Source organism: Canis aureus, chromosome 8 (genome assembly GCF_053574225.1).
Source record: "Canis aureus isolate CA01 chromosome 8, VMU_Caureus_v.1.0, whole genome shotgun sequence".
Taxonomy (NCBI): Eukaryota; Metazoa; Chordata; class Mammalia; order Carnivora; family Canidae; genus Canis; species Canis aureus.
The window spans coordinates 9486560-9510213 of record NC_135618.1 but is presented as its reverse complement, the minus strand read 5'-3'; the positions used below and the strand labels follow the sequence as shown (position 1 = coordinate 9510213).

Below are 23654 nucleotides of genomic sequence, written 5' to 3'. Positions count from 1 at the left end.
AGGAAAAAAAAAAAAGAAAGAAAATAGTTCCAAGTCATATAAATTAGTTTTAAAATATAATTAAATGACAAGTTCAAATTAGAACTGTGTGGTTTTATACTCCTAAAAGTATTTAAGATAACATGGACTTTTTCTAATTAAGCCAGGATATTGTACATTGTTAATATTGCATGTGTTTGCTTATAGCGTAAACAAGTTGTATCTCGTGATTCAATTTGATAGGCTCTTAAAAAAGATTAAATATGCAGTACATAGTAAGACTAAACCTCATCATAATTAGTTTAATGTTTAAAAAATGTAGAGCACAGCTACAGTTGCTTAATGGTGCATTAGATCAGGCGTTTCTGCTTGTACATACAGCCGGGATTTGTAATATACTATTCTACAAGCACTACAAAATTCTTTCTATAAATAATCTTAGATTTTTATTGTGTATTTAATTTAATGGCATTATGGCAAGTTGATCGTCGAGTGACCTTCAAAATATTGCATCAAACATATTAGTGTGCTTTTCCGCTGATCATTACAAATTGTACCATAATGCTCAAAAATGGTGTTGCCTTTTTGTTATTTAGATACTTTTCAACTGTCATGATTACCGTCATTAACATCAATAATTTTTCACAATTTGGACCTTCAGCAGCTAAATAGATTATAATCATCTTTTTAATGATTTTTTTAAACACATCTCCCATTATCCAGGGCACTTTTTTTTGTTTTGTTTTGTTTTTGTTTCCCCTGCTGTCTAAGTCAATAGTCAGCTGAAGGGCAGAAAATACTTTCTGTTGAAAAAAAAAAAAATACTTCAAGATCTTTTGGCCTGTGATTTCTTCTCACACAGAACACAATTTGTAACAGCATTTTTTTTTCTTTTCAAGTTCTTTTTAAGTCCCTTATTTAAAGAATGCTATAATTCACACTATATGATGTTTATAATGTCCCCTTTATTTTTTATTTTTCTTATAATGTCCCCTTTAAAACTGTTCAAACAGTGGTTCTCACCTTTGTCACCTTTCCTGAATCCACTGATAGATTTTTGACATTTTTTTCCATAAGCATATTTCATATGCTTTTTAGAATTAAAATATTGTGTTCTCAACTGCTGAATAGTCTAGGTTATGCATTTGGTGTAAAGAGTCTTGGCTTTCTTCATCTTTTCGTACCGTTCTTTAAAATTGGTATTAGGTCAATAATAACCAGACTGCACTTTTGTTACCCAGGATGCCTACTTCTTTTTTTTTTTTTTTAAGATTTTATTTATCAATGAGAGACACAGAGAGAGAGAGAGAGAGAGAGAGAGAGAGAGAGGCAGAGACACAGGCAGAGGGAGAAGCAGGATCCATGCAGGGAGCCTGATGTGGGACTCGATCCCAGGACTCTAGGATCAAGCCCTGGACCAAAGGCAGACGCTAAACTGCTGAGCCACCCAGAGATCCCCAGGATGCCTACTTCTTGAGAAATAAAAGTTAGTTTCTTTTTGGTATCATTACCATCATCTTCCCCACCTCCATCAAATTTGGCTCCCTCAGAGACCTGCCAAGTAAATGCTATAGTAATAACCAGACCTCACTAAATGTACTCTGTTCCAAGAGCTAGTTTTGAACAAGTCATTTAGAATTTCAATAACCTGGTCCCAGAGAAACAAGTTTTAGTAATAGTGACTTTATTTCATTTAATTATCTTTTTATTGAACAAATATTTATTATTTTCATCATCATCATCATCATCATCATCATGACCATCACATCAAGGTAGCTAATATCCACCATGCACTAAGTCTAAGATATTAATTAGCACAGCTCCTTCATCTATTATTATTCTCACTTTATGTATAAAAAAATAAGAGTCTTAGAAAGGCAAAGTGAATATCACAAGTGATGCAACAGGTAAGTGGTAGAGCTAAGGTTTGAGCCTAAGTCTGTCTCCAGAGCCTGTACTCTTCCTCACTATGCTTGACCATAAGTCCTCTGCCTAGCAGATACTACTATGTCTTTGGATTAAAATAATAAATAAGAAATCAGCCGTGTTTTCCAGGACATCTGGGGACAGTTACAGAACTACATGAAAGGCTTGATGCAATTGCATAAAATGTATAAATACAGGTAAATTTGACATGTGTAACCAACTGAAGGGGGACCTTTCCAAGTGGGGGTGATATTTAGGCTGAGAACTGAAGAATAAAAAGGATTGATTAAGATCGACAAAGAAACAAAGTCAGGCAAAAGGAATCAATAGTAACAAGGCCTAGGAGTTTAAGGTGTGCAGTGTGTTTGAAGGAGCCCCAGGTATTGCATGCTGGATATATTTCACAGGGTATATTGGCTGAGGGGACAGTAGGAATTGAGTTGGGATGTCAAGATACAGACTTTATTCTCTTAACAAAGAAGAGCCATTGGCAAGTATCACATAGCTGACTTACATGACAAATTGGACATATGAGAAGATGACCCCACGAGGTAGCATAAGAATAATTTAACAAGGGTCAATCTAACTTATACAAACAGTAGTACTTTGTACAATTCATTATAGTTTATGTCACTTCTACCCAATATATTTTAATTTTCTTAAGCTTTTGGGATAAAAAGTACAGATACTGTCTTTTATTTACAAACACCATTTAGACTGGTTATCACTAGTTCTATTGAGCTCCACATCATAGCTTTTTGATGTGAGAGAAGCAGGACTCTGAAAGCTTGAGTTTCCCAGTGTCCCAAGACTATTGTGACAAAGCTAGGATTCAAACCCTAGGGATCTCAACCTTCTCTAGATTACCAAAAATGCCACCTGACGTAATTAGTGTATTATAGGCTTTTAAACCAAATTGGTAAAACAGTATCATTTTCACAGGAATGTAGTTATTATTTTCAACAACTTTACTGAGGTGTTAAGAGGAATTTATTTACACAGTTATACAAGGCTATTTTAAGACACAAGACGGAGAAGTATTTGTGTAGAAATTTAGGGGTACGTTTAAAGGCTTTTGAAATTGTTGACAAGATTTTCCCCAAATTGAAGTTATTTTAGTCTTCCAAGCATATATTATTGTTGCTCTATCTTATGCTTCTCAGCACGGTGTTGGTGTTACTCTCTGGGGGACAGTTATAAATCTGAAAAGTGAGACATCCCATCTCCCCTGGGTAATTAGGAAAGTTTTATAAAGGGAAGGAAGGTTGGAAGAGTTGAAAGAATCTTTCTATACACACGAAACATAACATTGCCTGAGCTGAAGTAATCTGAGCTGGAAGTGGTGAGAAGCGAGAACTAGGGGGAGGGTGCGGTAGGATGCGGGTGTGGGTATGTAGGGGGGAAGATAGACTCTCTACTCTACTCTCATACAAACTTATTAAGTGGTGCTGTGTTTTGGGAAGTTGGGTGGAGTTCAAGTGGGGAGGAGGAAAGCAGTTGACCCAGGCGAGGATAGGAAAGGTCAGGAAGGCTGTAACTGACAGCTTGTACGCATGCATACAAATCTTTCATAGTTTGGGACATGCCTAATACGAGCAACATCACAAGCTCTTTATAAGAAATAATGAAATCTCAGTGCCTGCACTCAGGGAGACATACTCTATGCTTAAAAAACAGTTTTTCATCATTATCTAATAACCATATATATGCTTGTAAAATTCAACTGGAAGGATATTGTAATAAACTAGAGAGCATTGTGACACTGGTAAATGTAGAGGGAACAGTGACCCGGTAGCTATCTAAGAGGTACCAAGAAGAAATGGTCTATGGGTTCAGAATATGGAAGAAATACTAATTAAAACAATCCTGCTCTCATGGTTCTGTCCAGGCTGCAGGATAAGCACTGAGGACATGTGATTCTTTCCACAGCAGTTTGTGTTTAGTAATAGAGGACGCTCGTGAAAATGGGCAAACCGAACGTCATCAGAACAGATGCAAAGCACACAAAACATGTGCGTGTGTGTCATGTGTCATCAGTTAACACAGTCGGATGTACTATCTAAACTATGTCCTACAAAAAGCAACTGCAGTTTTAAAATTTTAACAAAATGACCATTAGTAATTTCTGTAATAGAAATGTGACCAGCAACACTTAAATGATTCAAGTCCTTTCTTCCTTCTCCTTTTAAAAATAGAATATTAGGGCATCTGGGTTTCTTAGTCAGTTAGGCTGTTGAGTGTCTGCCTTTGGCTCAGGTCATGGTCTCAGGGTCCTGGGATCAAGTCCCCCTTAGGGCTCCCTCCTGCTTCTCCCTCTCCCTCTGCTGCTCCCCTGCTTGTGCTCTTTCTCTCTCTGTCAAGAATATAAATAAAATCTTTAAAAAAATAAAAAATAAAAATAGAATATTAGCTTAAAGGAAGTTTTTATAAGTTTTTTATAATGGTTTCTTCTTTTATTTATCTCTTCCTATATGTTAAAGGAATTTGTCATCTTATGGAATGCATATTTTTGAGGAAATCCCACATAATTATTGTGGTAGAGTTTGTTCTCTCTATTGTGTAACCCCTCTTGTCAACAGACACAAGAGGTCACACTTCTAGTACAAGGAAAACGATTTCTGGAATTGGCAAAGGTATTTTATTTTAGAGGAAGTTCATGGAAATCATGCATCCTGGAATGTAAGCCTTGGGTTAATTTAGACTGTCACTTCTTAGATTGGTTACATTTTCCATTCAGTACAAGAAATCCCAAGGAAATATGTACCTCAGTTTAAAACAAATCTGCTACTTGACTATCTAGAAGCACTTCAGAGTTTATCCTTTTTCAAGTTTGTATCAGTATTCATTTACCTAAAAAGATGATTTGGAGTGTGTAAGAATGCATTTGTTTTACAAAAAAAAAAAAAAAAAAAAATTCCTCAAGAAATTTTTTAGTGTATCACATCTGAAGGAAGAATGAATCTGTAATGTTATGTACCTTTCTTCCAACTAGCACCTGCAGTTGTTCAAATATTCTTTAAATATTACTTAAAAATTACCTGAAAAGGAGGAGCCACCTCCTTCTGAGGATTGCAATAAGAAAGAGAAAGAGGGTGTGGAAGGGAAATGAAGGATGGTACAAATAAAAAGGAAAGTGCTGGTCCCACCTGCTACTTACGTCATTTGAGTTTTGCTGATGAGCTACACAGTTGTTTTGTTGTGGTTGTTGTTTTTAAGATTTTATTTATTCACATAGAGAGAGAAAGCAAAGCAGGCATGCAAGCAGGGGTTGGTGTGGTGGGCAGAGGGAGAGAGAGAAGCTCAAGCAGACTCCCCACTCAGTGCAGAGCCAGATGCGGGGCTTGACCTCCCAATCCTGAGATCAGGACCAGAGCAGAAACCAAGAGCCCAATTTCAATCGACTGAGCCACCCAGGTGCCCGAATCAACTGCACAGTCTTATAAGTAAACATTTACCTGATCTGACTTGACAATGTCATTTTTTGCAGACTGTTTCAGAAATCACTTTTTAAAATCCACCTGTCTCATATTTATCGCACAGGATAATTAGAATTAATGAGATAATAAAGTAAGAAATAGTCTGAAATCTTAAAGGACCATTCAATATGAACATAGATTTTGGGTTTTCCCAAGTAATGTGTAATGAAATATCATAAAAAGTTTTCTTCCTGTGAAAGTCTCATTTATTTTTAAGCATTTTTAGATCGGCATTATCTAGGTGGATTCATTGCATATTTAGAATCAGCATAGGGAATTAAAATAAATACATTGCCTCTGAGTTCTAATTTCAACAATCAAAAAGAATTGTTCAAAATTCTGTATTAAATCAATTCTAAATAAGATTTGCCATCTGATTTGACATTATATTACAGTGCTGATTTTTTTTTTCAAAGTGAAGACTATCATTTTTGTTTTTTACCTCAGGTTAAAGATCAGTTCATAATGTGTGTGTGTGTACGTGTGTGTGTATAAATATGTTGTGTGTGTCTGTGTATATATATATATATATATATACACACACCATATAATGTGTGCTGATGATAAGGCATTAATAAAAAATGGGTATTGTTTTTCTAGAATTAGTTTCCATTTTGCATGCAAAGTGAACATGGCAGCTGTGCCATCTTATACTTTCTGTTAGCCATATCTTTAGGAGATGCTAGGAAATTAAAATTAAATGGAAATTTTGCTCTAAATGTAGAATTTTCATACATTTTAATCCTCTCTCACTTTTCAAGAAAAATACTGGTAGAAATAAGAGCAAAGGGATGATAGACTTAGCACCTTCAATACCACAAAGTAAATCACCAAGTCCCAATTTTCTGCTTTGTTTACTCTAGCTCCGATCTTTCATCAATATTTTAAGTTTGGAAACTATGTGGCAAAATTGATGATATTTCCTTTGTCCTGGGATAGCTCCAGTTTTATAGGACATCAACATACTTCACAGCCAACCCCTGCTTATTTCTGAAGCAAAATGATCCAGTCTTCTCATTATCCATTTTTCTATTATTTCTCTTTTTCCTAATTTAAATAACTTTCATATTTATAGCTTATTTACCAAAAAGACTCATAATGTTGATGTTGACTTTAGTGCTTTCTGTAAGCTACACACTTTACATGATTTTTATAAATTTATGAATTTAATCCTCATAACAGCTCTCTGAAATAAGGGCTAGTATTATCCTCAATTTGTAGATTAAATCATTTTCCCATGAAAACACATTCCAACTATCGCTTTTTGCAGGTCTCAAACTTCTCTGTGAAGTAAGTCTGCAAACAAGGAAACTGAACCTCGCTGAGACAAAAATGAATTGTTTTCGTTCTAGCTCCCTACCTCGAATCTGCTTTTTTTCCCCACTACCCTCTCAAAACAATTGATAAAAAAGACAAAAAGCTTGAGGTGTGTATTTACCATTTAAAATACAGTAGGAATAAATGCAGGAAGTGAAAACAATTTTTAAGTTTCATTATCTTGATGAAACTCATAGATCAGATACAATTGTTGAACTCATGTACCTCCACCTCCTTAAAGCCCAGTGGACTGATAATAAAACCAGTGAAATGGAGGCCAGGAAGTTGGGCATGAGAAGTCTATAAATTAAGAGTGAACTTCTCCAAGCAGAATCCAGGGGCACGAAGCAGGCAGTCCAGTGTACACAGAGAAGGCTTCCATGAAAATGGCTCCATTTCCTTGTGGTGATAATCCTATCCTCTTCCTGGAAAGGGAGTGGCAATCTCGGTGACTGGTTTAGACATTATTTTCCAGAGGTTGAGCTGATTTGGCTTCTTATTTCCCATTGGTGTTTAATCCCAAGTAAAGCCAAGGAAAAAATACTCTCAAAGGAAACGTGGGCATCTGCCTGGAAGGAATGCATGAGAGTAAAAATTGATGTCTTACTTCCCAATCTATGCTACCTGGAAGAATGTTTGGAAATTGTTCTCTCCCCCTCATCCCCCCACCCCCCTATGGGGAATTCTGAACTCTCTTGCACTAAAGGGGTCGGAATGGCCGGCAGACAGAACTTGAGCCAAGCTACCTGTGATAATCAACATTGTTCTTTAATTAAAAACATGAAGGTCACGTAAGGATAAGCAGTCATTGGAGAAAAGCCAAAAATATGAACACAAAGATGAATAAATAGAACAATTGGCCTGGAAAAGGATACTTTTAGGAAGAAAAAAGTGGTTGAAGAGAAAAGTCTAGCTTAAATCTTCCAAGTGATTCTGGAAAGATTTGCATCCAACAAACAAAACAACTAAAATAGGCTTCTGTGTATGAAGGAACTATCATACCACAAAATACTTTCTTCTTCCATATATCTTAAAACCTTTTTGCTGCTCAATTCCTCGTACCCTTTTCCTCCTCCTGTGCTTCTCATTTTGCAGCAAGGGGCACCAAGACAATAAGCCGGTAAGGTTGGCAGTAATGCAAACCAATGCTTACAAATCACCAGAAGATTGAGACTAAAGTCTTCATTCCTGGGTTTCCTCTCCTACCAGGATGATCACACATAGAACAGGAAAAGCTACAAATATAAAATGTATTAACCCATCAGTGCAAGATACGTCAGGACTCCATAAGTCAAGATATTCTGAGCTGATCAGCTCAGCACAATCACCCTTTTTTATAACACAATTTCCCCCTTGTGTGATCTTTTCCTTCATCAGTGCCAAGACCTCTCCCAAATTCTTTCCATGCTTTATCTCAAAAGTGAAACAGGGTAGCCCGTGTGACTTCCGATCCTAATTGTGTGATTTATCTGTGGTTTTCACATCATAATGTCATTAATATGCAGCCCATATACAGTCTCCCCATGTTGTCTGTTTTCCCAAGTGATTTCCTGAATTCACCGGCTAATACTTTTTGATGATTCCTGCCAGACACACCTAATGTATTTTTCTCCTCCAATAAAATGTTATTTATCATTTGATCAATATTATTCCCAAATCGAGTTGATAATATATAGCAGAAGGGCTGAGAAGTAATATCCAATGTATTGCAGAACTAAAAAGCTCAGATGAAAAATATGAGAACAAAACTAGGAAACAGGACCAGACATGCTGCGAACCTGATATCCATTTAATAGAAGTCTTATTGAAGAAAGGATCAGACAAGATTTAGCAGAGGAAATAATAAAAGATCTGACAATTTCACAGAGCTCAAGGAAGACATGAATCTTCAATTAAAAGAGCTTTCTAATTCCCTCCTATCTTCTACTAAATATGTTTGTGCCTTCACTTCTCAGCTTATGCTTGAGGAATGCCTATTGATTGATAACACTGCTATAAAAGAGGAGTATAGTTTACTTCATAACCTGTCACTTTTATTTATACATTCAAGTTGTTTATTAGCTTTATGCCCTTAAATAATAATGGAATATACTGACTGACTTATCAGCAGGCTGCTCAGTTCCTGGAGCCCAGGGTGAAAACCTGTGCAAATCATAGGGACGGAATGCGAGAAAGGACATTGGGGTGGCTGTTGCCATCAGGAGAGTGCGAGATGCCTAAAAACATAGATGCCCACTATAGGAAACATTTTTAGCAAAACTTTGAGCCTTATTTTTGCACTTATCCACTTTCATTTAACCTCTGCTTCATTTAATTCCTTTCTGAGACTAAGGAAGGGAAGGGGAGTGTATTTCAGAAATCCTGTGGTATTAATCATTATCTTAAAAATAAAGTAATTTTTAAACCAAAGTCTAAAAAAAATAGTAATAAACCAAAGTCTTTATTTTCAAGTTCCCATTAGTAGATCCATCCCTTATGCCCTTATATTCCAGTAGGTAAGACCAAGCCCTATAAATTGGAGTCTTCCTAGTATGTCATGCCCTAGTTACTAGATTCTCTGACATAAATATTGCTGTTCTAAGGTCTCCAAACTTGTTATAAATATTCTAGTCCTGTTCGACTGGAATTCTCATGATAAGTCACACAGTGCGTCTGAGCCTGTTTCTCTGTGAAATGAGCAGATTTCACTAGGACACTATCCTCTTCCAGTTTTAAATCTATTTGATTCTATTATTGGGAGGCATGTATTTGAACTGTAGTTAATTTTCACTTCAGTCAATTTTAGGGTAACTAGCCTGGATTTGGAGCTTTATTTGAAACCTCAAAGTGAAAGAGGTATAGATTTTACTCTCTCGCCTCTATACTCCGTATACTTTTCATTGCATGACTCTGCTTTTTAAAATTCTGATCTCTGGAACTGGCATGACCAATGCAAGCAATGCTTTCATCTACTCCTTCTGCTCCCTTCCTTCTTCCAACTCATGCTCATCACATCCTGATACTCTTTCCTCCTGAGCCAGAATGGGACCTCAAAGTTCTTCTCTAGGCAGGTGCTACGAATGAATAGAGACTGGCACATAGATGACACTTATTTTTTTTGTTTTCTCTAATGGCTTCCACCATTGGAAGAAATTCTGGACAAATCTTCAGTGAGCCCTCCTTTATGGCAGTGCTGAAGAGTTAGCTATTAAATATAATGTAATCAGCAAGATCAGTACTGTATTAGAGTCATTTGAACCATTAAAAACAAACAAGGCTATCAAATCTTGATTTCTATATTTGCTCTCCTTTTGGAGAGGTTTAGTTTCTGTCTTACACGATTGAGTGTACCCCCTTTGAGTAAGATGGTGTGCATATCCATTTTGTGGGGAAGTGGGTTGTGATTCATGGGCTTTTATGATCGCCATTTAACAAACATCTGGAACAAAATGCTACAAATGGAACTTGTCCTTGTGTTGCAATTCCGAAAGAACGCTGATAATCGTGTGTTTACGAATATGTGACGAGCCAGGGATGGTGAGAAGGGCATTGACCAGAGGTCCAGGTCTCTCCGCTGGAAACCTGGAGCCAAATTTCTCCCCTCTGAGGGTTACCTGTATTTACAGGCATCAATGTGGCCTTGTGTCAGGCTCAATAAATGGGACAGGATAATCAATTACGTGGTGTTCAGGGGAGAAACTGGGCACTTTCCATGTTATTGGTTATTATAAACCAAGACTCATTATGTAAGACACATGTTGTTGTCTTTGCAAGGTTTTGTCATTTCTATCTATTAAGAATAATTGTTTCTTTTTTTTTCATGTTCTCTTTATAATTTCTTTTTATCTTTACATTTATACATAATGTTGGAGTAAGTTTGGATGGGGTCTACCTGCTTTTCTGTAGTCCCCGGAGGTATCTCAATAATAACGGCTGTTTGGGGACAGGAACTGGTTCTTATTCTTGATTGTATCCTTGGAAACTACCAAAATTTCTTGGATCAAATCTATAAAATATTATGGATTGTTTTTCAGTGGCTATTCTGACAGGTTGATACACACTATTTTTATTGTTCCTTGCCTGTGCCAAATGTATTAAGACATCACAGATAATATTTCCATTGATTGAATCCGCACTCAGATTTGGCTGAATTTTATACATTGTGAAAGGCTATCTTGGTCTTAGGATCATACCTAAGATAATCTTCACAAATATTTTGCTGTAAATAATGAGACTGTTATATCCAGATGGAAAATTTGCAGGGATGATCAGCGAGTATCTTCATATACTTTTTTCCGTACTATCTTTGTTTCCTACTTCATTTTGAGTGATCTTCTATACAAGAATGGATACTCATTAACTTACTTATTGCTCTTTTGTGCACTTTCACGAATTAGGAAGTAGCGTGTATTAAGGCAGGGCTTTTAATTCTTTGTGATGGTCCCCTAGTTTTGAGGCTCCCTGAACTTCATCTGTAGAGTCCCAGGAGTTATGTTGACTATGGTATTTCCTTTAGTGTCTTATGTATCAAAAACGGCTCTTTCACAAAAATCCTAGGAAGTGTGAAATTATTGGCACTTAAAAATGATATTTGTACTCTCAATCATACTAGTACTTTGATAGTTCTTTAATTGCAAAAAAGAATTTTAATCTCTGTGTTATTAAAAGCACCTGTCTCATATTTATTGCTTCTTCCAATGAGCTGACCTTTAAAAGTACAACTTTACAAGAAATCATGTTTATTTTTAGTTAAATATTTATATGAAGTTTTACCTTCTTTGCATTAATGTGTACAAAGTGAAGGATTGTTGTTTCATTTTGCTTTTTTATCAAGCTCTAAATTTGATTAAAATAGAATAAATGATCACATGAAATGGGAAGAAATAAAATATTCTTATTTTCTATAACTCTAAATAATCTCATTAGACTTTTGATACTTCCGAAATATAAAGATTATAAATAAAATGTTGTCTCCATCTACAAAAATGTTTTGATAAGAATAATTTATTTTAACCTTCCCAAGAGTTACTCACTTTCTTGCTCTAGAAAAGATTCTTTTCATTCCATTTAGCAGTGCTGAAATCACATAAAAAGATTACATGTTTAGGAGGCTGTGGGGAAAATGATTTGAACAACTCTAAATGTATTATCTCAGATAATTTTCTATTTCCTGTCTGCTTCAGATACAGTTTCATATGCTGTATGTTATCAATCATCAAACATCATCTTGGTCCCAAGGATCTGAATTTACAGTAGATTTGTATAATTTGTTAGTCAGCTGTAAGAGAAAATGCCACTGTGTAGTGGATACAGCCCTTATATAAATATCTCAGACATTCGCAGTATTAAAAAACCTAGAACACAGCATTCTCATCTGGCATGAAAATTGCAATTTTCTGAATATTAAAATATTGGGGCAAGACTATTGAAATGGTTCCTGTAACTATTTTGGTCTATTGCCACTGAATATAGATAAAAGGTACTAACACTTAAATTACTATAGTCTTATATGTAGTTGTGAGTAAGGTGAGAATGAGAATATTAGGAGAAAAAAAGATTCAGTTTAAGAAATTGGAATATAGAGAAAGAACTTCAACCCCTGAATTTAACAGATGTGGTGTTTTATATTCAAGTCAAAGCATTTTCATTAAAAATGTGATTATCTTGAGTGTCATTGGTCAGACAAGCTCAATTCCTACAAAGTGCCTTTATGTGGATTAACTGCAAAGTACTGCTGTTTTCTATATTAACATGATTTTCCCCACAACTTTGTGTTTAGATCATTAATTTCTATTACCAAGAAGTCTGGTTAGTTTCAGAGATTCTCTTTATAATTGTTTAAAAACTCCCAGATAAATTGCCGGAATATAGAATGTGAGAACTGTTCAAACCTAGTACTTACTTGAAGGAGGAAATTAACACTGTGGTCCTTTATTTGCCATGGAAAGAGATAATGACGTTCTGTAGGAAGATTAGAATCTAACCAAACATTGTAGGCTATATATAGCATACAAAGCCTTGTGCCATTTGTGAAAATGCTATCAGGGAGAAAACCCAATGACTGAGCTTCTGTACTGTATTTTTTGGGTACACAGATTTAATTTAGAGATTATGGTTTGAAAATAAAATTTACTGTATGAGTGTTTTTGGCTGATAAGAAATTGATTTTGTGACCTTGCTACACATTAATTGAAATATCTGGCAATGTGTCTTGACTAGATTTAAGAAACCATACGTACGTGGAACCTATATTACTCTTTCGCATTGAACTGGCAAGTTAATCACTTTGTTACTCATATAAGGAAGAAACTACTTTTTTCTAGTTGGCTTACGATACTGAAGGTGGAGCGCTTTAAGTTATTTAAGAGTGATCTTATTTACGAATTAAATCCAATAATTTATACTTCCTAATATTTTAAAGTCTATATTTATAAAACCGAAAATAAGAAAGCATATGCGCATAAATAAAGGTTGTTATTGATATTATTCACAAATTTTAGAATGTAGTTTTTAAGATATTAAAATAGAATGAAGGTAGTTACATTATCAGTGCCTTTTATATGACTTAAATATCAGCTTACTTAACAAGTATTGACTCAGGTTGTGCTCGCACAGGAGAAATGCATTGCAGACAAGACTTAAATTGTGCAATTTGGAAAATCTTCCCAAAAGAGTGCCCAGATATATAATCCCCATGAGATTCTTTAAACTAAACTAAGCAGATCACTTATCTATACAGAATTATCAGCAAAGGGGACATCTCTACTTTATTTCTCTTTTGTGGATATAACGTAAGAATCAAAATTTGGATCATGTTTATGGAGTATCTTCACACTGTTGGCCCTCTGCTTAACAAGAATACATCTTAAGTCTTAAATAATTTACTATTAAAAATATAATTGTGTTTTATATTTAGAATTTGAGGGAAGAAATGTGCTGGTCTTTGTGCATTTTTTGAGAATCGGAGTTAACATATACAGACAACTAAATCAATTTTGATGAGATTAAACAGAGGTGGAGGTGGTTCTAACACTTGTTTGACAGTTTTGTATTTAGGGCAATTTTGTGATATTTTGAAATAAAAGAATTGTATATCCTTTGTGTCAGAAAGGTTCTTATGCCACATTTCCTGGTGCCATATGGAGAATAAGTTCTGAAGATAATTCCTGGACCTGTATAAACACAGAAACCTATTGAGAATACTGAAAAAAAAAACTACAACAAATCTCTGCTGTATATGCAATGCAGGAAGGCAAGCAGATGCTTGATTATAGTGTTATGTTTGTTCAACTAATGTTATGTTCATTGCTGCAGTTTCATAATGGAATACCATGTGGAGAAGAATGGTTTTTTAAATGTGTTTTGGACTTTGAATTTCAGTTTATTAGTAGACAAATATGTCAGAAAATTTTCAGTAGAGGCATTAATTGTTGTTTTATAGTCAATGATCTCTTTATATTTATCCTTTGGAAAAAAAATCAGGTAGTCGCTTTAGGAATAAATAAGTATAGAGTTAATCTGACTTAATTTCATTGTTATGATAAGAAAACTTCAATCTTGTTCATTATTGGTGATACAGTTTTAATAAAAGATTATAGCGATTCATACATTGTGTTCCAAGGACATGCTACTACTAATGCCTTAATATTTGTAGTTTTATTACTCTATTTATGGAAAATAAATTATCTTTATAACAACACTTAAAAGAAAATGAATGTTTGATACATTTAAAGAGTAGAATTTAAAATAAAATTTTGACATATGGTAAGTATTCAAAACTAGGATATCAAGTACAGATAATAAATATAGAAGAGAAAAGGAATGGCTATAATTTATTTTGAAGTTGGTTTCAGAAGATGAAACGTTATAATGGAGACCCACTTCAAAATATGGGCCTCGACTTTTTAGATTCAGACACTGTTCCCAATTTCAACCAAGATGGCTCAAAAGTAGAATTATAGCTTATGGAAAGCAGGGCCATGAAAGAAGCAGAGTCCTCTGAGGAAGCCATCCATTGGCTTAAATCCTGATTCTGTCATTTATCCACAATCAGATTTGGACCAGTTTCTACATCTTCACCATATAAATAGTTTTATCAACATCAAAATATTTTTTGAGGATTATAGGAGGTGATACCAAAACAGCACTTAGTTATGGCACTGGCTGGGTGGAAAGACACCGTAAATGATAACTGTTATTAATCTAAAGCCATCCATCACTTTCTGCCAAACTGGTTTTGGTAGGTTCATTCTCTTTCTACTTTCCCAAACCATTCAGAAAGCCAGATTAAATCATCTAGGCAGCTAGGTTCTGTGCAGACATTACACGTATATAGCAAAACGCTCTTCTGCTTTTCTCCAACCCCATCAACAGCAACACATATGTGCACTTCAGCACGTATCTGCAATCAGGGCATGTTACTACCACTTGTTAACAGCTTATTAATCCTTAATTTATATTTTAGACTTGCTTTGTCTGAGGAAAAACTTACACACACACACACACACACACACACACACACACACCAACAAGGTCTCTGCCTCTCTCATGAGTAAATAAAATCTTTTAAAAAAATTAAAAATAAAAATAAATGTTCAGCTTTGGAGACACAGAACCTAATAAAATATAAAAAGAAACATTTAAAAAGTATAAATTCTCAGTAAAGTTTATCTTGTATTCTATGACAGTTTATTGTTATTGATTAACAAATATGTTAATATTCCTCAGCCTTTTTATTGCTTGAAATAGGGCTTACATAAAAATGTGAACAAATCCTTTATCAAATTCTTTTTTTTTTAATTTATTTTTTATTGGTGTTCAATTTACTAACATACAGAATAACCCCCAGTGCCCGTCACCCATTCACTCCCACCCCCCGCCCTCCTCCCCTTCTACCACCCCTAGTTCGTTTCCCAGAGTTAGCAGTCTTTACGTTCTGTCTCCCTTTCTGATATTTCCCACACATTTCTTCTCCCTTCCCTTATATTCCCTTTCACTAGTATTTATATTCCCCAAATGAATGAGAACATATAATGTTTGTCCTTCTCCGACTGACTTACTTCACTCAGCTTTATCAAATTCTATATATTTTTGTTTCATTTAACAAATCTCTAACTAAAATTAGCTATTTTTTTAAGGATTTTATTTATTTATTCATGAGAGACACAGAGAGAGGCAGAGACACAGGCAAAGGGAGAAGCAGGCTCCATGCAGGGACCCCTATATGGGACTTGATCCCGGGTCTCCAGGATCACACCCTGGGCTGAAGGCAGGCGCTAAACCACTGAGTCACCCAGGCTGCCCTAAAATTAGCTATTTTGAAGTATACAAAGATAAATAGACACAGAAAAATAGGTATTTCTATATATGTAGTTTTTTTTAAATACTATTATGCAATTTTTAAAAAGACTTGCAGGATACTTTGTCATCAAGTTTAATAGAATAGAGAAGTATATATATAACATATATGTTTGCATACATATAAGATCACTATATATGTAATAAGGTTATTAAATATAATAAGATTTATTTTTCATTGAGTTAGATCATTCTGAGAAAAATATGAGGGAAAGTAATATTGCAGAGTAGAAGGATTCAATGTTTTGTACAATATTGTTTCAAAGATAAGAATTTGATGTCTTACTTTTTAATATAATCTCCAAGTAGATTCTTAAATTCTGAGGGAAATCACGGAACCATAGAGTAACCTCACAGGACAGTACTTACCAGGAATTTCAGTGCCTGGGGAAAGTGATGTGTGCTCACTGACAGGAACTGGTTGAGAGTAATGATTGGAATTCCTCTCTCATGATTCTGCTCTTCCATGGTTGTCCAAGCATTCATCAGTGTAATATATCTCATCCCGAATAAGGATAGATTTGAATGGAAATATGTCAAGACACCTTTATTTAGTTCAACAACATTTCTGATTACAGCTTAACTATGTCAACCCAAGATGACCAAATACTTATTCATTGTATTTGAACTCTGTAATTTCTTGGAAAATTTTCCAATAAATGAAAAAGTAAGGAGACCAAATACAAATTCAATTGATTAAGAATGAAAAGGTATCCTTTTGAAACTAAATATCAACTAATTTTTTTTTAATGTCAAAACAGACTTCTTAGCACTTGATCCATTAGGATCTCCTAAAACTGAATATACTCCTCTCATTTTTTTTAAACCTGTCATTTCAGAATTATTAACAAAGAGCTGAGGATCAATATAACTTTTTTAAAATGTCCTAAAATAGAGTGTCTAAACCCTTGATATGATTGCATTTGTTTGTTTTCCATTTTATAATTTGGCAAAAAAAAAAAAAAAAAAAGGACTAGGTTATATCTTAAATTTCTTCACTTTTAAATTTGTTATTTTTAATTCTAATATATTTTGCAACTTTCATTCTAATTTGTCAATATTTCTGAATTATAGACGTAAAAAAAAATACAGTTGCTGGGGCACTTGGGTGGCTCAGTGATTGAGCATCAGCTTTTGGCTCAGGGCATGATCTTGGAGTCCCAGGATCGAGTCCCACATTGGGCTCCCTGCATGGAGCCTGCTTCTCCCTCTTCCTCTGTCTGTGTCTCTGCCTCTCTCTGTGTGTCTCTCATGAATAAATAAATAAAAATCTTTAAAAAAAAAAAGAATTGATTAGAGAAAAAAATAGATGAAGGAAAAAAAGTAGAAGAGTAGGTTCAATTAAGACACAAACGGATGGAATCAAGCTCAGGAAAGGGACCCCCAGGCTAAGTGCAGGGTACAGAGCAGAGGAAGATTCTGCATTACATGTAGGCACAGACACAGGTTTGGCATCTAGAGCGTTCTAGCATGCTATTTCGAATTCTTCCGTGGTGGGGAAAAAATGTGGTTTGTCTAGGAAAATGAAAGGAGTCTTGCAGTATTGAAAAAGATAGCAACAAAGAAATTATCCCCATAAAATAACCAAGCAGTATTTTCCAGTGCCTAGAGCAACGTGCCAGATGATGGTTCCAGCTACGCCATGTTCCTTATGTTCTCCTGTAGATAATTATCATCATTTCTGTCTTAATCAGTCCAAACTGCTCTAACAAATATCATAGAGTGGATGAACTATAAACAACAAACATCTCTGTCACACAGCTCTAAGGAATGGGAAGTCCAAGATCAAGGTACCTGCAAACTAGGTGCCTGATGAGAACACTTGGCAGATGGCCATTTTCTCTCTGTACCTTCATAGGGCAGAGAGGGAATACTCTAGCCCCTTCATCATCTCAAAAGGACACCAATCTCATTCATTAGGTTTCTACCCTTATGACCCAATTACCCCTCAAAAGTTCTTCTACCTTCAAATACCATCACAATGGGGAATAGGGCTTTAACATATGCATTTTGTGGGGACACAATTATTTAATCCATAGTAGTACCCTAAACCAGTACTGATTGAACATTCCCTTAGAATTGTCTCAGAACAGTGTATTGTGCAATAACTACCAAATAATTAGAACTGCCAGGCAATCAATCCCATTTAGGTCAATGAGGGTGTTATTTTGGGGGGATCCTGCATTTATGCCATAAATTAGAATTTTGCAGACTGCACATCCAGTATATGTACATTTACTAATTATATTTACACTATATTATGAAAGATCCCAAAATGGAATCGTAAAAAGGAAAAGATATAAATAAATGAAGAAATATTAATATTTTTTCCTGTATTCCAGTGGATCATTTTGTACACACTTCGGGTTGCATTTCCCCCATGGTAATTTGGAAACGGCTGGTAGTGATGAGGTCTTCTTTGACAAGTGATGGCCAGCCTGTCACATGTCTACTGTCTAGCTGTCTCAAATCATACATGCAAAATATAATTATTGTGCTTTCTGTTTAGATATTGAGATGGACAGCTACTTTTAAGTTATGTTCTTGGTGGTGAAAAAAATAATCTGAAATTGAAAATTTACTATTGAAAATAGAACTGACGCTCCTTCCAAAATATCATTTTTAAATGATACCATTGTGCCATAATTTATCTAATTTTGTTCCATGACACATGGATTGAGATTAAAGTGCCTTCAAAGCATCTTATTGCTACAGAACACCTCCCTTATGGTCATATTCATTTTTAGACTCTTGATCCAGTCTCTTTGCCAAGATATATTTTTTTTCTATTCTCGATAATCTTTTGAGGTGTTAACTTAGATTGTTTGCAGTCGTTTTGAATAGGACACCAGCTGCTTTTAGTTATGATGAGTCAACAACTTGGAAAATATTTGAATTTGAGTAGAAACAGTTTGCATTTGGATCTCAATCTTATTTTATTAGTTGCAACATATTATTTTATCTGTCAGCTTTTGAAAGTTTCAATGAGAGGAAAAAATAACGTGTACTGCTTTTTAAAAAATTAACATTTTTGTTGTAGATTTCAATGCCAGAAAACAAAGTGATCATTAGCCTGCTGCATAAAAACTTAAATGTGAATCATATTTTTCATATATTGTTTAAATTTTGCCATTCATATCTTCCACAGTCTAAGAGGATGTTCGTCTTGTGTAATTTTTATCTTTTGTCTTCATTTAGTTGTGAAACGAGAGATTATATAATAGCTACCAATAAATTTGAAATTACCATTGCAGGAAGCATATTATGTTAGTTGTGCAAAACAATTAAAAGGTAAAAATTAAGGTACTGCCATTAAATTTATCAAATAAGGAATAAACTCTGTAGTTTGTTGTTTACAGTTGTTTAAAAAGATTATTTTAGAATAACATCTTTGCTTTTATGTGTGATATGTACTCACAATAAGAATTCTGAGCCATTTAAAAAGCGTGAAGGACAAAGCAAAATATCACTCAAATCTCTCTACCCTAGCTTTTATGTATTCAACGAACAGTATTCTGTGGATCTTTTATGGGTGACTATAAAAGGATATTATAGATAAGGGAAATGATAGATAGATGATGATGATAGATAGATAGATAGATAGATAGATAGATAGATAAATAGATAGATTATTATAGCAGTAAGATTATTATTTTACTAAAAGATGCCCACTCTCATTTTCCTGGAAGTTAACAGAAGAAAAAGAAACTGAAATGAAACTGAAAGAATTGCTGATTGCAGATTTCTATTTTTAGCCACAAGAGAAATAAACTTTAAAGGAACTTTAAATGTAAGGAAAAAAATGTAAAAATAGAATCAGAGTGCTGAGATCATTTTTTTAACCATTCATTTTAATTTCAGACAGTACTGATTTGCTCGTTGCTATAAAAGATGAATCTGTATCATAGTAACACTTCCTTCTCCCTTCCCTTTTCACCTGTTTTGGTTTTCTGTTTTGTTTTGTTTTTTGATTATACTATTTTTACTTTGTCAAAGCTTATGCAATTGATATTCTGTTCCACCGCAATTCCCCTGGAAGTTCTGTCTTGATTTTATGTTTAAAAGGTTTTAGTGCCTCCCTTGAGTAATTTTCACTATCGATTCTCCATTTCTGGAATTTAAAAATATCTCTAATTAGCTGAGTTTTATCATTGAAGATGTTTTTTCAAGAAGAGTTTCTGGCTACTGCATTTCCAGTGTTCCTGTACATTTGAAAATGTCCAACAGCTTCTTATATACTGGAAAATTTTGCATGAACATACTGTCTTGAAGTCAGACTGTCTTTTCATTAGACCTCTGTGCACCCCTTTCTGTGTCTCCTGGTGTTGGCTGTAGCACGCCAAAGATTCAGGCTGGCCTAACTTTTACCTCTCATAGAGGACACGCCTTTCCTGCCTAGATGGCTGCATTCAAAATTTTTTCAGATGGTCCTAGCAGACATTTTCCTTTTCTGTGTCTTTTCTTTTAGTAGTGCCCTTAATTTTTAGCTTGTGTAATTAACTAAACAAGCCAAAGATACTTAGCATCTCTATGCCCCTCTCAAAAAATAAGAACTTAAATATTTCAACACCAATCAGCCATCTCTTGTCTGAATTGTTTTTATAGTCCAGTATTTTAGTTTGCTATTATTTTTGTTCCTTGTATTAGTCATTGTTATTTTTTAATAAAAGTGGTGATACTAAAAATAATAGGAGTTATTATAACATGCTTATATCCGTGCCCGGATCTGTTTTAGGGTCTTGGCTTATACTAACTCATGTAATCCTCATAACACCTGTCTTTCAGATGTGGAAGCTGATATATTATCAGCCAACTGACTAATGACTGAATGGAATTTAAGGCAGGGGCAGGCCAGCTCCATAAAACATGATCTAAACCACTAGTCTACTATCTTTTTGAGTGTACTATTTATGTAGTAATATTGTTTTAGATTTATCTGGTTATTTATCCATCTCCTTTTTAACCATTCCTTCCTGTCTACCATTCTTGACTTCTGGGGTCGATATTCTTTGCCCTAAGGTTTACTCTTGGTGGCAAATTTTATGTATATATTTAGCTGCAGATCTTTTTTCTTGTTCTCTAATTTATATAACATTCGGAGTTAGCAGATAATTTTCCCTAAGATCTTTGAAGGTATATGATATATTACTTTCTAGTAATCACTGTTTAAAGTCTGTTGTCATCCATCTTTGTAGGTTATCTATCTTTTCTGAATAGTAATCTATCTTTTCTGTATTAGTTCACTTGGGCTGTCAGAATAAAATACCATAGACCGGGTGGCTTAAACACAAGAATTTATTTTCTCATAGTGTTGGAGACTAAAAGTCTGAGGTCAGGGTGTCAGCAAGGTCAGGTTCTTGTGAAAACTGTTTTCCTGACTTGAAGACACTCACCTTGCTTTGCCCTTATATGGCAGAAAAAGGGAGAGAGAGGCAGCAAGCTCTATGATGTCTCTTCTTAGAGGCACTGATCCCATGAGACCAGAGTCCCACCCTCATGATCTCATCTAACTCTAATAACTCCCAAGAGCCCCATCCCCAGTTTAGATTTAACTCTAAATCATCCCATTTAGAGATTAGGACTTCAACATATGAAATTTTGTGGATGCAAACATTTAGTCCATAACACTGTTCATAAGATCATCAGTTTGTAAGATTGTCTCTATAATTTCACTGTGATGTGTCCAGGCTTAAATTTTCTTTCATTTTTCTTGCTTGGAATTGTATTTGCCAAATTGAAACATTCTTGTCTTCGATTCTGTAAAATTTTTACCTACACCTCTCAAAATGTTGACTCTCCCTCATTAATGCTCTGTGGAATTCCAGTGGAATATTCTAGCTCTGTCTTTCATGGATCAAACTTTGTTTCAATTTTCCATCTCTTTGTTTACATATGATTCACTTAGGTGATTTCTTCAGACATATCTTGTATATCAACATTTTCTTTACAAATATATCTATCTACACTGCTGTGTAACAGTCCACTGAGTTATTAAATTCAACTATTTTTTTATTTTAAAATTTCTATTTTGTTCTTCAAACTCTCTTAAATACTTCTTAACAGAGCCTTTTTTGTTGCTATCACGTTTTGAATTCCATCTCTTTAATGTTTTAAACATAGTTATTTTATATTTTGCACCCAAGAATTCCATTTGTGAAACATCTTAAATTTGCTTCTTGCTGTTTTCTGCTGGTCCTCACTAATGGTGGGGTGTGTGTGTGTGTGTGTGTGTGTGTGTGTTCAGTATTAGTTGTATAATTTGTTTTCACCAGTCTCTATGTGTGGGAATCCTGCAGTGCCTGTGTCAAGGGTCTTTCTGTGAAGGAATAATATTCATTTGCTTTCTCCAGCTGCCATGCCCTCCTTAATACCACCTCAGAATCACTTGCAACTCATTTTTCAGCCGGTGGTTTCTGTAGCTACAGACATGTAGTCATGAATCCTGAAATGACCTTCTTCCTTCCACGTCGTATAAGCCAGGACATGCAGTTTTTTGTGTTACCTCTTTTTTTCTGGTGAAGACCTTTTTAAAGTCTATCCTATCGCTGAATTTGTGACCCTGAGAGTAAGCAATTATTTCAGTCCCGGCTCCATCTTGCACAGGTTCACTTCTATCTCCTCTGCCAGAGAAGCCGTTAAGGATCATCACTCCTAAAAAGTAGTTTGAGACTTGGTTTTACACCCTAGTTTGTGTCTTTCTCTTTATTTTTGTCCCTAGAGGATTTCTCTTACTTTGTAGTATGCTCAGTTGTAGCTTTAGCAGTAGGTTTGTTTTCGTTGTCATATTGTATCTGACATTTCTAGGTATCTTCTTGGACAACGATATTGAAATTATCTAGTCTTACATAATTAGGATAAAAAAAAATCAAAATTTATTGTAAGTCATCTTAATGACCGTGAAGAAAGCTAGTGCAAGGAAAAAGCATCAATTTTGTGGATGACAGAGCAGAAGGAGGAAAGAACCTTGATGACATGGTTGTGCTACTAGATTAATCAACCCTGTAGTCACTCAACTGCAGCACTTTTTCTTTTTTGAGATAATTAATTGCCGTATGGTTTAAGTCACTTGGAAATGGGTTTTCTGTTACTCAAAGCTAAAGCACCTACCATGATCTATAATCGGTTTGTTTGCTTTGATTTCTCAACTGTTCCCACCTGTGCCTTGACTGTAAGGCCAGGTTGGTGTGATTTGTTGCCCAGCCTTTCAAAGGAGAACATTAAAGCAAGGGATTATCTGGCTCTAACAAAAATGACAAATATTTTGGACTGGTGTTTGCAAATATAGGGAAATATACATGAGATTTTCAATGGAAAATCTTAAGATTGTGAAATGAAGCAGAAAAAATTTCAAAAAAATAACATTCAATTAATATATATGAAAACAAAAAATATGTAAAACTCAAAGAAAATTATAGCATCACATTTCTTAGGAGATCCTAAAGTTTGAACCCAAGGGGAAGTAAAATAGACAGGTGAGGCAGATTGCAAAAAAGACTGAAAAAGAAGTAAAAAGTGAAAATGGAGAATTAATTAGAATATCTATGGAACATAAAGAAAAAAATAGTAAGATGTTCCATAATCACATTGAGGAAAATGAAAGAATGATTATTTACAAATTTA

At 34.8% G+C, this 23654-nt stretch overlaps 1 protein-coding gene across 1 annotated transcript in view; it reads left to right on the top strand.

Annotated features, from left to right (window-relative positions):
• The window catches only part of ADGRL4 (adhesion G protein-coupled receptor L4), a 109929-nt gene that overhangs the window by 3861 nt on the left and 82414 nt on the right, over positions 1-23654 (top strand). The window lies entirely within an intron of this gene.